This window comes from Chelonia mydas, chromosome 2 (assembly GCF_015237465.2).
Source record: "Chelonia mydas isolate rCheMyd1 chromosome 2, rCheMyd1.pri.v2, whole genome shotgun sequence".
Lineage (NCBI taxonomy): Eukaryota > Metazoa > Chordata > Testudines > Cheloniidae > Chelonia > Chelonia mydas.
Genome location: NC_057850.1, coordinates 66,885,617 through 66,900,146, shown reverse-complemented (window position 1 = coordinate 66,900,146; position 14,530 = coordinate 66,885,617). Strand labels below are relative to the sequence as shown.

Below are 14,530 nucleotides of genomic sequence, written 5' to 3'. Positions count from 1 at the left end.
GCTCCGATGCATTTGTGTAGGAGATGGGATAAGGGTTGAAGGGATTTTATTATTATGCCTGTTGTGGAGAGAATTTATTTAATTATTATTTATGCCAGGGCATTTTTATTTGCTGATGGAATGGGATTATAATAATTGTAAAATTAAATTATGTAGGAACACCCCACGCATGGATGAAAAGTTGTTTGTATTATAAATCTAAATAAAGAAAATAATAAGTAAAGAAAATATGAAAATATAGCCTTGAACAATGCTTACATTTTTGCCAATTATAACAATGTACAATTCCTCTTACTGAAATATGCTTTATATCCCTTTGAATCAGAGCTGTCATAGTTTTCAACTACTGGCAAATGTGGAGATGCTGTAAAAGTAACTTCTCTAAAAGATATATACAGTGCAGATATTTATGAATGTTTCAGAACTGATTTAAAAATGATCTAAACCTCTTTTAATACATGACGAGGCATCATACAGAGTGAAAAGATAGAGCCCTGTGTAGATACAAAATTTGTATCCGCATCCAATTCGCAATCTGCAAAAATTGTCTGATATCCATGGATTTGCAGGGCTCTATTAACAGCTCCACAGGTCACAGTGTGCCTGTGATGCAGGGCTGTTCCAAATCCCTGACCTCCAACTGCTCCCCACTTCTCGCCACCATACCTCCTTACCCTCTCCAGGAAGGGAGGCTACACTCCTGGGCCCTCATGTGCAGAACCACCCTCCCATTGTGGGGATCAGACACCCCTACACAGTCACAGCAACTCTTGCCCACATAGCTCTTGACTCACTATGCAGGAACACACGGTCACACTCCCTTCTGGGGGTTGTAGTTTACTTCCTCAATCTGAGCAAGCTGCGGACTACAACTCCCACAATGCCCAACAACCCAATGCCACATATCACTGTCAGCTGCTGAGTAATTAAGAGAGAGCCAAGCTTGAGACTGAGGGCTGGGTAACAGCCAAGGGTCCTGCGTGGATACAAAATTTGCATCCACATCTGAGCCATGATCCGCAAAAATGGTCTGCAGATATAAAGCGGAGATCCATGGATTTGCAGGGCTCTAGAAAATGCACTGAATGTCCCAGTTACTCACTTAGCATATATGTCGACTCATAAAGGATAGAACTTCAGGAATTAGGGAGCGAGAAAACATCCCCTGTGTCACCTAGTACATTCCCCTGCCAATGTAGCAAGAGCAGAAAAAGGTCCTTTAGCATTTTTAGAGCCTTTTGTTTCTTTATTACAAGCAAACTAATGTGCTGTGTTTATTATAGTGGGAATGTCTGCTTTAATAAAGAGTACATAATGGTTTTTATTCAAACAATAAATCATTCAGACGTCATACAATGGGAAATGAATGATGTTGTAAATTCTGAGTGTCAGGTGCTTTTTCTGAATTTAAGACAAGGTTTTCTGAGGTAAGTGGTATTCTATACTTTACTGTAGCTATCCATAGTCTCACCACATTATTTCACACAACATGCATACTAGTGTATGACTATGTAAGTTGTTCATATGGCATGACAAAGGTACTATTAAGTTGCAATGAAATTCTGCAAAATATATTAAAAAAAATATAAAAAGTTGCCCACAGTAGGCCTTAGCACAAAAACAGTGACTATTCCAGAATAACATTATAGTTATATCCCCTAGGCAAATTAATCAGTGAATTTCCAAAGCAGCACTCACAGCAGGACTGTGATAAAAAATAACAATTGTTATCTGAAAGAAAAGGAGTACTTGTGGCACCTTAGAGACTAACCAATTTATTTGAGAATAAGCTTTCGTGAGCTACAGCTCACTTCATCCGATGAAGTGAGCTGTAGCTCACGAAAGCTTATGCTCAAATAAATTGGTTAGTCTCTAAGGTGCCACAAGTACTCCTTTTTTTTTTTTTTGCGAATACAGACTAACACGGCTGCTACTCTGAAAGCAATTGTTACCTGAGTTGCATGGACCACACTAAAAACAGACACCTGCGCCTTTCAAGACCATTCCCTACTGGAGAATGCAACTGCATGACTCTTCAGGGGCTTACACCGACAACAGCAGCATAATTGCCAATACATGACAAATGTTTCCAGGGACAATTGTCAAAATAAGCCACAGTTTGGTGACTTTGTAACCCCAGCAGCTGTAGGGATTTGTGGACATTCTGATGGCCTTACCAGGTCCTTCAGCCTTCCTCAACATAACCATCCATCTTGCAAGCAGCCATTAACTTCCTTTTACTCTTTCTTGGAGAGAAATCTAGTGGCCAGCCTCTTCCTCTAGTCTATAGCAGCCCAATTCTCTTTCTGGTGTCATCGTGGGAGGTGGGCATGCTTGCTGTCTTTTCTACAACTTGGAATCTCTGTAGATGTCTTTTCCTTTTTCTCAATGCTTCCACCTCCTAGTACTGTCTTCGCCCACCTTTCTAGCTCCTGGACTATGACCACCAATCTTGCCACCCTTTGTTTCCCTGCCAAAATGGAAAAGACTGGATTGAATCAGTCTGGATTGAACTCAAACTCCAAACCTTTGGAGATTCACCAATTACGTATGCTTTATTAGCTGTTGCTCTTATGCTAGAAAAAAAAAAAACAATCAGAATGCTTTACTCATCCAAGCTTCGAGAGCTCAACTAAATTCAAAAGAAGGAATGTTAATAAGAATAAAGGGATCAACAGAGCAATCACTTCTGCAGCTGTAGTTCACAGACAAAGAAGGAAAAAATTTGAAAGCAACATTATTAATTTCAGTTTCACCAATCATGATCATTTGCTGACTTCTTAAGTGATAGGGCTGAATATAGTTTATTATTCAATTTTTATTTATTTTTATTTAATTTGTCTTTAAAGTGTGGTTATGGTCAAAAGTCTGTTACTCAACAAACCTACTGAAAAGGCTCTTTAATAAACTATTTCCCCATGTTTATTCCCAGCCACCCACACACACTGTTCCTCACACGTTCTTGTCAACTGCTGGAAATGGCCCACCTTGATTATCACTACAAAAGGGTTTTTTTCTTTCCTGCTGGTAATAGCTCACCTTACCTGATCACTGTCGTTAAAGTGTGTATGGTAACACCCATTGTTTCATGTTCTCTGTGTATATAAAATCTCCCCACTGTATTTTCCACTGCATGCATCCGATGAAGTGAGCTGTAGCTCACGCAAGCTTATGCTCAAATAAATTTGTTAGTCTCTAAGGTGCCACAAGTCCTCCTTTTCTTTTTGTGGATACAAACTAACACAGCTGCTTCTCTGAAACCTGTCATTGAGAGAGAGAGCAGTGATGTACTGGCATTGTTGAGTATGAGGATGGTATCTATCTATCATGCAGAAAGATCTTCTAGTGCCCATAATTTCCATTGATTTCAATAGGAGTTCTGCATGCACAGGGACTGTAGAATTGTAACAACATTTTACCCAGGTTTGTTTTGCTTGAGTGCTTCTTTCCAAAGAAGGGTGGCTTGGCTTGAAGAGATACCTAGAGTTGGCTGTTTGAGTTTCTTCACTAAATAACATGTTATATTGAATGTCAAGTGTGTTGATTCAAGCATGAGGGAGGGCACTTCTGTTAACAGGTACAGAACCATCCATAGTCAGCACAAACTTGATGTCTCCGTTAACTATTGGTAAAAGTGATTAAGTAATAATTCTCTTGCCTGTTGAAGAAGGAATATTTTGCTGCAGATTTAAGGTAAGAAGTAATTATATATATATATATATATACACACACAAGCACATATGGCAATCGACACTGTGTCATTTCAGAGGTGTCTGTTAAGAGTACAGAAAAACATACAAGCAGCACACCACAATTTTTGCCAAGAAGCAACTTTCCCCTCTTCAGAATTTAGAATAGGATTTAGTGTTTTGGTTTTTTAGCTGACATTCCTTTGGAGTCCTATACATGGTTTTGTCTGTAGATCTGAGATAGATGCATTGTAGCTAAAAAATCCAGTTCACATTTGCTTAGTGTCCGTGAAAACTGTGGTTAATCACATTTGTTGATAAAAGAAGTAGAAGTTCAAAGAATTCTATTTGTATCTAGATCAGTGGTTCCCAAACTTGTTCCGCCGCTTGTGCAGGGAAAGCCCCTGGCGGGCAGGCTGGCCAGTTTGTTTACCTGCCACGTCCGCAGGTTCGGCCGATCGCAGCTCCCAGGTTCGCTGCTCCAGGCCAATGAGAGCTGCTGGAAGCGGCGGCCAGTACGTCCCTCAGCCCACGCCGCTTCCAGCAGCTCCCATTGGCTTTCCCTGCACAAGCAGCGGAACAAGTTTGGGAACCACCGATCTAGGTAAATCACAAAGTACCTAATTCTCCACTGCCTTGCATCTTGTTCCGTCACTTACACTGCTGCTAAATTGGTGGGAAACATTACTATTTTGATCTGGTAGCATATTGCATGGTACATATCTTTGCACAAGGGAAAATAATTATAGTAACACTACCAAATCAAAATGGTAATATTTTACACCCACTTAGCACCCATGCAGATGACTTCACAAGAGGCAAGGCAGTGAAAAGTGTGGGGTTCCTTTTTAATATAGTGAATTTAATAAAAAAAAAAAGAGACAAAGTCTGCTCTGAACCACAGAAGGCTCATCAGGCTGATATGGTTTAAGGCATGTCCATTTCCATAGCTAATGGTACATAAGAGAATGATGTGGTTAGCATCATAGCTGACTTCCCTAATCCTATGGATCAGGTATTCATTTTGCATTCATTTGCTTTAACCACTCAGTCACCACACCTCTCTAATATAGCATATAGCTGGTTTAAAATCAATTAAACGAATTTAACCTATCACTTATAAGATTAATACTTAGCACTCACATAATCCTTTCCATTCTGAAAGTACTGTACTAATGTTAATCTTATCAACACTCCTTTGAGGCAGATAAATTATTATCCTCATTTTACAGAGGGGAAAAGTAAGCCACAGAGATGAATTTCATGCATGAAATCAGTGGTAGAGATCGGATTAGAACTCATGAGTCCTACCTCAGTACCTGATCCTACAGACCCTACTGCCTTCATGTATGAAGATGGTAATTTTTCAGATTTTGAACCAAGTAATGTTACAGAAAGTGGTAAAGGAATGTACACTTGTGTTTCAACCTGGTCATAAAAAAATAAAAAGAATAAGCAAACTGGTGTTGTGGGTTTGTTATTTTGTTTTTATTTAGTATTTTTCCTATTTCAAAACTGGGCCTGAATTATAACTTTATTGAATTGAAAAATACATACAAAGATGGAGGCTCTCTGAGCAAATGTGGCACATACCCACATCTCCACTGCTTTCCACCTTGGGTAGTCATTTACATATGAGCAAAGGTGGCCTAAAACACACTCAAAATAGAATGGCAGTATTTTGCACCTACTTTGCACAGATATAAATAACTTGCCCAATGTAGAAGGCAGTGGAGAATTAGGCTCAAAGCACGTAACACTCAACCCTTGGTACAACACCAGTGATAACTCACAATTAAATTGCCTACACAATTCATTTGCTGGAACTCTATAGTTCCAGTCCAACAGCCTGTCGCTATGTTTAACTCATACAGTAAAGATGGTTATTCACAGAAGAAGATAGAATTGTTAGGGGCAGGAACAGAAAGTCTAGTAATGGAAGATGTTCAGAAGGAGAAATTTTGGATAGGGCTAATAGCCTCTTTCTGCCTTCTGATCAAAACAGTTGGTTGAGCAAAAGAACAGGCTCAAACTTTTAACTTCTCTCTTCATTTGTTGTGACTCCTCTTAAATAATATTGTTCAATGCCTCTATAGCACCAGGACGTAAATTGAAGAGGGATTATATTTCATTAACAGCCTGCATCCAAACTCATCTCTCTGCATATTAGCACTGTTCTAATAATTGCATAGACAACAGAAAAGAAAATAAGAAAGCCCCAAAACAAAATAAATTCATGTCAGTCTGCAGCGAGAACTTGAACTGGGATGAATTGGAAAGGCTACCTGGTAGTCTTTAAGACTGGCATCTTATTCTTCAGAACCTTGGTTTACTTTTATTTTAAATGGAAGTCTCTAGCCCACATGATTGTGAAGAAAACCAACCATGAAACTAGCATAAACCGATGAAGTGATGTCTGCCTGAGAATGCAGAGGACCTGAAACAATAACACTGAGAGGTGTGAAATGTCCTCTTCATATCACTGTTGTAGTAACCCAGATGCTCCGTGATGATTATTTAAATGACAACATTAACTGTTTCACTGAGGATCACAGCATGGAAGAAAGGAGAAGGTGATCATATTATGAGCATCTGTACCATGTATTGTGCATGACATTTCATTTTGGTCCTATGACTCTAGGTGGCGGTTGGGGAGAGTAGTACTCCTTCTTTTCCCTCCTCTATCTGATCTGAACCTAGAAGCCAGAGGAAGGATCAGAGCCTGGCATTTATCTGAGTCCTACCCAGGAAAAGTCAATCCTGCTGAGCCCAGTGGGATAGCCGAACTCCTGCCCTGACCCAAGGTGCCTATTCTGCTCTAATGGTGTGTATGAGGCTGGCTGCTTCTCCTCCCTCTGCTGGTGCATGTTAGCAGACTCAAATGTCACTGCATCGGTAACACACACATCATGTTTGCAGCCTTTCCTTCACAACCATGAACTATAGCCACATTTTTTTAATGAAAGCTCAGATTACAGATTCACAACATGTCTCTAGGAGTCAGAGTCCAACGCATGTGCCTGTTGTGTCTATGCCTTAATTCAGTCCTGCCTGTGGGTGTAGCTTCTTTTGAGAAGGAGCCAGCCCTGTGGAGCCCAGCAAATCATATGTGATCAAGTTTTGAATATCATCTGTACATTCTACCACAAGTCGTGTCTCATTTTGGCGTCCCAACTGGGAGACGCTTGGAACATATTTTCCCCCCTTCTCAAATTGAAACCATGGTAGCAGCAGCCACCAGTATCCTGTCTTTTCCTCTGAATCTCTGCCTTATAGCTCCCTAGTATAGCAGGAATACTCTCCTCTGCTGCTTTTGATTCAGTTTTCTCACCTAAAGTTAATACCTACTGTAATGTTAGCACCCTTGTGGCCAAGATGGAGTCTGCTTTTTCTTGGCCTAAGCTGCCTGCAAGGCGTGTACAGGCATGCAGCAGGGGCACCTTCCACCCCAGGGGCACCTGTTCCACACTCCCTGGAGTAAACACACACACACACACACACCAGAATAGTACAATGAATATAGGAAATGGAAATATTTATTTATAGAGAGATGAACAAAGAAAAACAGGGGGCAAGATAGGGGGAGTGGTAAAATAGGGTTACATTAATCACAAGGCCCACAGACCCAGTTGTACCACAATGTGAGAGGGCAGACACCAAGCAATGAGTCTGCACGCAGGGTTCCAACGGCAGTCAGTCTTAGGTGTTCCTGGTCATCTTCGGTGCCAGTAAACAGTCAACCACCACCACCTCTGGTGCCCTCTTCTGCTGCTCTCTGCAAACCCACACAAAGAGACAATCTCCATACTTAGCTAGTTACAGCCTCCCTCCTTATTCCCAATGCAAAGTCACAAGCCTCAGTACTCACAGCCCCCTGCAACAGTGGTACAGTGCCCAGCTCTGGTTTGTCCTTCTCCGGTGATTCCTACCGGGCACAGTGCTCCTCCTGGCTCCTGTCCTGAAGCATCCCCAGTCAGCTGCTTTGTCCCTCACAGGTTTCAGAGTGGTAGCCATGTTAGTCTGTATTAGCAAAAATCAACAAGGAGTCCTTGTGGCACCTTAGAGACTAACAAATTTGTTTGGGCATAAGCTTTCATGGGTTCTCAGCTACTCAACATTGTGAGAGCCTTAGCTAGGGTAACCCGATGTCCCATTTTTATAGGGACAGTCCTGTTTTTTGGGACTTTTTCTTACATAGCCACAAATTACCTCACACCCCCTGTCTCATTTTTTCACAGTTGCCATCTGGTCACCCTAGCCTTAGCCCTCTTGTCCGAAGCTACATACACATACCCTGTTGCTCTCCCTCTCTCCATGCCCCTGGAACAACCAGCACTCCCTCCACCTCAGGACAAGGTTTTAAAGAGGCCATGCTCTCTAAACCCCAAGGCAGTTACAATACCAACCCCACTGCCTATGGCACAGGATCTGCTAAAGGGCAGATTTTAATTTTTATTCCTCTTAGAAAACTTTGGCCACATTATTCACAGTACACAGAAAATTGTCCTTGAATTTCTCAGGTTGGTGTCTTCGTCTTGTTATACCCCACATCTGTTTATGTTGGTGTTATAGGAGCACACCCACCCTTAGAACACCCACTGGCATCAGGGTGTAACATCACCATTTTCCTCAGCTCCGGCACCTCCTGCAGACCATATGCCTCTCGCTGGGTCATCCGTGGCTGGCCCTCCCACCACATCACATAAAAGTTCAGGCCGCTTATGGGGTAACAGAAAGGTCCAATGAAAGACCAAAAATAAATCTGCAAACTAATAACTTGTCTTCTGCCTTTAGACTACTAAAGTCTTCTGCTTCCCTTCCCCATAGCCTCTGGCTGTTTATCTCTGGGGTCTCCCAATGTCCACTTATAAGTCCTATCTTCCCCGAGAGGAGCCTAATCTGCTCCTCATGAGTTTTTCCCTACTCATTCTAGACCGGGGCAGGCAAACTTTTTGGCCTGAGGGCCACATCGGGTTTCCAAAATAGTGTGGAGGGCCATTCAGGGGAGGCTGTCTCTCCCCAGACAGCCAAGCATGGCCCAGCCCCTGCCTCCTATCCAACCCCCCTGCTTCTCGCCCCCTGACGGCTCCCCCGGGACGCCTGAACCATCCACCACCCCCTGCTCTCTGTCACCTGATCACTCCCGGACCTCCCACCCCTGACTGCCCCAAGCCGCCCCTCATTCCTGACTTGCCCCCCCAGGACCCCTGTCCCATCCAACCCCCCTGTTCCCCGCCCTCTGACTGCCCTGCCCCCTAGCCAGACCCCTGCCCCCTGACCTCTATCCAACTCTCCCGCTCCCTGCTCCCTTCCCCCTTACCGTGCTCCCTGGAGCACCGGTGGCTGGCGGCGCTACAGCCGCGCTGCCCAGAGCACCGGGTCAGGCCATGGCTCTGCAGCTGGGCTGCCCGGCCACCCAGAGCGTTGCACGGCAGCACGGTGCACTGAGGCTGCGGGGGAGGGGGAACAGCAGGGGAGAGGCCCATCTCTGTTGTAGACCCTAAGCCTGCTCCACTACCTGGGGGGTCTTTCTGCTCCCTTCCCAGGAGCCAGCCTCAAACCTTAGGCTTCAGCTCTGTCATGTACAGGCAGACTCCAGCTCTCTTCCCAGAGCTTATTGACAGGAGCTTTCCATTGTCTCCCTTCCCCAGGGATGCTGATCGTTTGCATAGGGCTCTTAGTGTCACCTCTGAACCCTCATCCAGTGGGTCCTCCAGTCTGCAAACCCCCGAGGCTTCTCTAGAAGGAGCTCCCTTTCTCTCCCCTTTCCTGCTATACAACTTTTTCTTTATACTGCTCTAGCGGCCTCTTTCTAGCTCCATTACTAATTAGCTAAAGAGCACCCCTTGGAGCACCTGATTGCTCCCACGTGTAGCCTACAGTACCATCAAGGACCAGGTAGGCTCAAATTTTCCTGAAGGATGACAGCACTTGGTCATATCTTTTTAAAAGACTTATGCCATAGAACTTTTTGAATTGGGGTGAGCAGATAGTGAAAAAAACCATACACTAAACACTGGCTAGTAAGATGATGACTGAGTTGTTGGGAGCTGTACTCTCCAGAGGTACCAATCACGTAATAAAAACAAAGGCAATGCAATCTGCCCCATTTTATACATGTTCGATACAACCTTTGGGTTCCTTACAGTTTTCCAGTGAGATGCTTAGCGTGGAAAAACTTGCCTGCACCCATCCTATAGGTGTGTGTAAGACTTAAAAGAAAAAGATTGAAACATTTGTGCACCAAATAGCTGATAGTGTGGATCAGTGACACTCAGCCTTGTGTTCTACCTTTGTCACACTGACTGGGGTTTGGTAGGTGTTGCGGGGGTTTTACTTCAAAGGAAACTTCCCTCCTATTGGGAAGGGAAATGGGGAACACCAACATTTTAATGTAGTTAAATCTGAAATGTAAAATCTTCCTCATTTTTTATTAATGGATTAACAAAACTTTTAATTTTGCCATGGGACTATAAACAATGTTAAAATAAGGAGTCTGCATCAAAGCACAGCTGTTGTTAGATACTTTGAAGAGCGTTTTATAAATTTTGAAATAATTATACAACTTGTTAAATTAACAAGTATTATTTTTCTAATATTTCTATTAACTAGATATGCAAATATCTACTTCCATAGCACTTGTGGGTGCACCACACCTCTCAGAATAAAGCCCTTGTTTTCTGAAGGTGTTTAATTTAAGGAATATAGTTTCTATGATATTTTCAGAAGATAGGAAGGCTGCCTTTGGAAATTATGGCTTGATCCTCAGGCAAGGCAACGGCCCACGTGGTTCAAGTAAGGGGGAGGGCAAATGTAGTTTTATGCCACTTTCCCCCCAGTGCCCACACAGCCAAGGACCAGTTTGGACACCAGCACAAGTTAGAACAGTCTGCTGTAATTCTGTTGAGTTTAACAACCCCCTAATGTCTATTATGCCAGCAAGAATCGCTAGAGAACAGTACTCACCCTTAACACCTTTACTAAGCCTGTGCTGGATCTACCCACCTACGTAATCCTCTACCTCAGAGGAATAGAAAGCTGCTCCTTTATGGACTTGAAATAGGGCAGAATGGAGCCCTTAGGAAACATCACCAAGCAAAGCAGCAATTATTGAAAATGGACTTTGTAATAACTATAGTGAATAAAAGAAAAAATATTATCTCTTTCAGACACACATTTTCTTAAATAAAACAGGGAACAATTTCTTGAAAATCTCTGTTAAGACTTTTTTCCACATTTTTAGCATGCTAAAAAATCCTACAGAGAGAAAAAGGTCTGCATTTTAAAAGCAACTTCATGGTTTTAATGTATATGTAGTTTTAAATGTATGTATGTGAAGGTGATTTTTTCATAAACACCCATGTCTCTCAAGGAGTAGTTGTTTTCCCTCCTAGCATGCTTGATGATGCTTTTACCTCAGCTTTATTTTTTTTAATTTTGCTGATCAAACAGACGCTGCAGTACAGCAGAAAAGCAATGACCTTTTCAAGTTCACATATGCTGGTTAAATTTCACCCAGACAATTCCAGCAGATAGTAAATAACCACATCACTCTGACAATATCTCTGGCAGGGAAATATTGTGCAAGCACAAACCATTCCACGTAGTTTACAACAGATATGGACACAACATATTCACAAATACTTAACATTAAGAGCTAAATCTACCCAGTGTGAAGTGGTGCCCAAAAGGAGAAGAGGGCATATGGACATGGATACGCACCTACAACAATATGGAACCTCTTCTTCACCCCATGGAAGCAGCAGAGCAGGCTCTCTTAGTAGCATTCAAGAGTATTGGGAGAGACCTGGCCTTAAGGGATTTAGTTTGAGGGGTAGGGAATTTGCCTCACTCCCAGCCACATAGTGGATATGTCTTCAGCAAGGGTATTTGCTGCTTCTGTTCAGTGCATCAGCAAGATACATTCCAAAATCCATTCACCTTCTCAACTTGAAGAATATTTCCCTGACTGGGAGGATTCCTCTAACAGAGGATGCAGCGGACAGAGAATCTGTTCCCCTGATTGTACAAATCACAGCAGGATTTGGCTTTAAACAATTAGTGATCGAGGAGTTATTGTTTAATATGGTGCAAAGTATGGATAGAAATTCATTGTCTATTACAGCAGAACACACTGGATAGAAGTTAGGCACAGAAGCGAAGTCTCAGGTGAGTAGCCATATTTACAGATAGTCAGGAAATTTATGGTCAAAATTTCAAAAGCACCCAAGTCCCATTTACAAAAATGAATTAGGCACTTAGGAGCCTACAGGTATGCCTGCTGCAATCAGAGGAGTGGCTGCAGCACAAGTAGACATACTTGGGCTAACTTTGATCTACTTCGCTCAAATAACAATAGCTGTGAAGGTACAAGGTTAACCACTTGAGAACACTTCCAGGTCTCAGGCACGATTATACAGTCCATGCTGCTGCCCGTATTGCCATGGCTTCAAGCTAGACAGATCAAAGCTAGCTCAAGTATATCTACGCATGCTGCAGGCACACCTCCAATCATGGTATAAGATGCCTCCTAAATCTCACTAGAAGTCAATTGGACTTAGATCCCTAAGGGCTAGATTCACAAGGGGGACTTAAAGCACTGCGAAGATCAGCACATGACCAGCCACTGAAATTTAGGCATCTCGGGGACTTTAACAGTGGAAACTTAGGCGCCTAGGGGCTTGAGATACCTACAAGATTAGATGGCAGCTGAACAGGGGTTTTGTGAATGCCCATGGCACCAAAATGTTGGACTTAGGCAGGTAGATACTGAAGCCCCCTTATGAACCCACCCCTAGGTGCCCAAGTTACTTTTGAAATGGGACTGAGGCTCTTAAGTCACTTAGCTGCTTTTTAAAATTTTACCCTTAGTCAAGATCTTGCCTCTAAAAAAGGTTTTACACTTTTTAACATTACAGCTTAAATCCTGCAATGACCAGTGGCTATTTTGTGCCTAACTACTAGAGCAGAGCAGCCCTTGTGCCAGTGTAGTGGCCGTAGGAGGAACTACCAATGTACAACACCAGCACAGGGAGCTTGGCTGGGGAAAAGTAGATGTGGCAGACACATCGCTACCCTTTTTGAAGCCAAGCTGCCTAGTCAACCATTAGATATGTGGCATGACCTAGAACAGTGGTTCTCAAAGCCGGTCTGCCGCTTGTTCAGGGAAAGCCCCTGGCGGGCCGGACCGGTTTGTTTACCTGCCGTGTCCACAGGTTTGGCCAATCGCAGCTCCCAGTGTCCGCAGTTCGCCGCTCCAGGCCAATGGGGTCTGTGGGAAGCAGCGCAGGTCAAGGGAGCCACGATTGGCAGAACCTGCAGATGCGGCAGGTAAACAAACCAGTCCGGCCTGCCAGGGGCTTTCCCTGAACAAGCGGCGGACCGGCTTTGAGAACCACTGACCTAGAACACCCATCAAACTGCTCTGATTTATTGCAGGAGACCAGAATGACACATGTCCCCTTTCTCTTCTCTGGCTGTAGTCCAGGATCACGGCCTATGTTTTCTATGAAATATAATTATTATTGTTTACCACTAGATAGGTGTGCATGGTGCTTTAATAAGTTTCTTCCAGAGAAACATCAAATATAATTCCAATAAATAAATGTTTGCTACAACTGATGGAGACAGCAGTTTGCTTTTTTGTATAGAAGGTGTCAGTACCATGTGCTTAGCAGCCTAAAGTTTGGGAATCACATTTTTTCCCAGCTCTGTTTGCAGGCATGGTTCTTTAAGCCATTTATTACATAAATTGATTACTTCAAGCCTGTCAAGATTCATTCCCCACTCTGAACTCTAGGGTACAGATGTGGGGACCTGCATGAAAAACCCCTAAGCTTATTCTTACCAGCTTAGGTTAAAACTTCCCCAAGGCACAAACTATTTTCCTTTTCCCCTTGGACTTTATTGCTGCCACGACCAAGCGTCTAACAGATATATAACAGGGAAAGAGCCCGCTTGGAAACGTCTTTCCCCCCAAAATCCTCCCCCAACCCTACACCCCCTTTCCTGGGGAAGGCTTGATAAAAATCCTCACCAATTTGCATAGGTGAACACAGACCCAAACCCTTGGATCTTAAGAACAATGAAGAAGCAATCAGGTTCTTAAAAGAAGAATTTTAATAGAAGAAAAAATAAAAGAATCACCTCTGTAAAATCAGGATGGTAAATACCTTACAGGGTAATCAGATTCAAAACATAGAGAATCCCTCTAGGCAAAACCTTAAGTTACAAAAAGACACAAAAACAGGAATATACATTCCATTCAGCACAGCTTATTTTGTCAGCCATTTAAACAAAACAGAATCTAACGCATATCTAGCTAGATTACTTACTAAGTTCTAAGATTCCATTCCTTTTCTGTTCCTGGCAAAAGCCTCACACAGACAGAGAGAACCTTTGTTTCTCCCCCCTCCAGCTTTGAAAGTATCTTGTCTCCTCATTGGTCATTTTGGTCAGGTGCCAGCGAGGTTATCCTAGCTTCTTAACCCTTTACAAGTGAAAGGGTTTTTCCTCTGACCAGGAGAGATTTTAAAGGTGTTTACCCTTCCCTTTATATTTATGACAAAGCCACACACCGGATGGTGTTTCTAAGTCTGAAACACAGGGTAGGGTGACAGTCTGAAATTAAATTATCTTCAGTTATCACTCAAAGTGACTGCCTGCCTTGATTCCCCAGGGGTTTAAAAAATCTCTCACAGTGTAACTGCCAGTCAAGCTTACTAACAGGCCACCAACAGGTGAACTGCCAAGCCTGAAATAGTCTCCTCTTGCTGCAGTTTATACACTCTGCAGAGAAACATTTGTATGATGCTCTTGCATATATTTTGGCAGTTTAAGCA

General features: G+C 42.9%; 1 protein-coding gene and 1 long non-coding RNA gene across 3 annotated transcripts in view; one reads left to right on the top strand and one right to left on the bottom strand.

Annotated features, from left to right (window-relative positions):
• The window catches only part of XKR4 (XK related 4), a 305,832-nt gene that overhangs the window by 259,729 nt on the left and 31,573 nt on the right, over positions 1–14,530 (top strand). The window lies entirely within an intron of this gene.
• Positions 7,248–14,066, bottom strand: LOC114020445. Its single transcript, XR_006288527.1, has 3 exons — positions 14,024–14,066; positions 7,558–7,709; positions 7,248–7,464 (listed from the first exon to the last, which is right to left on the bottom strand). It is a non-coding gene; the product is annotated as an uncharacterized LOC114020445 (long non-coding RNA).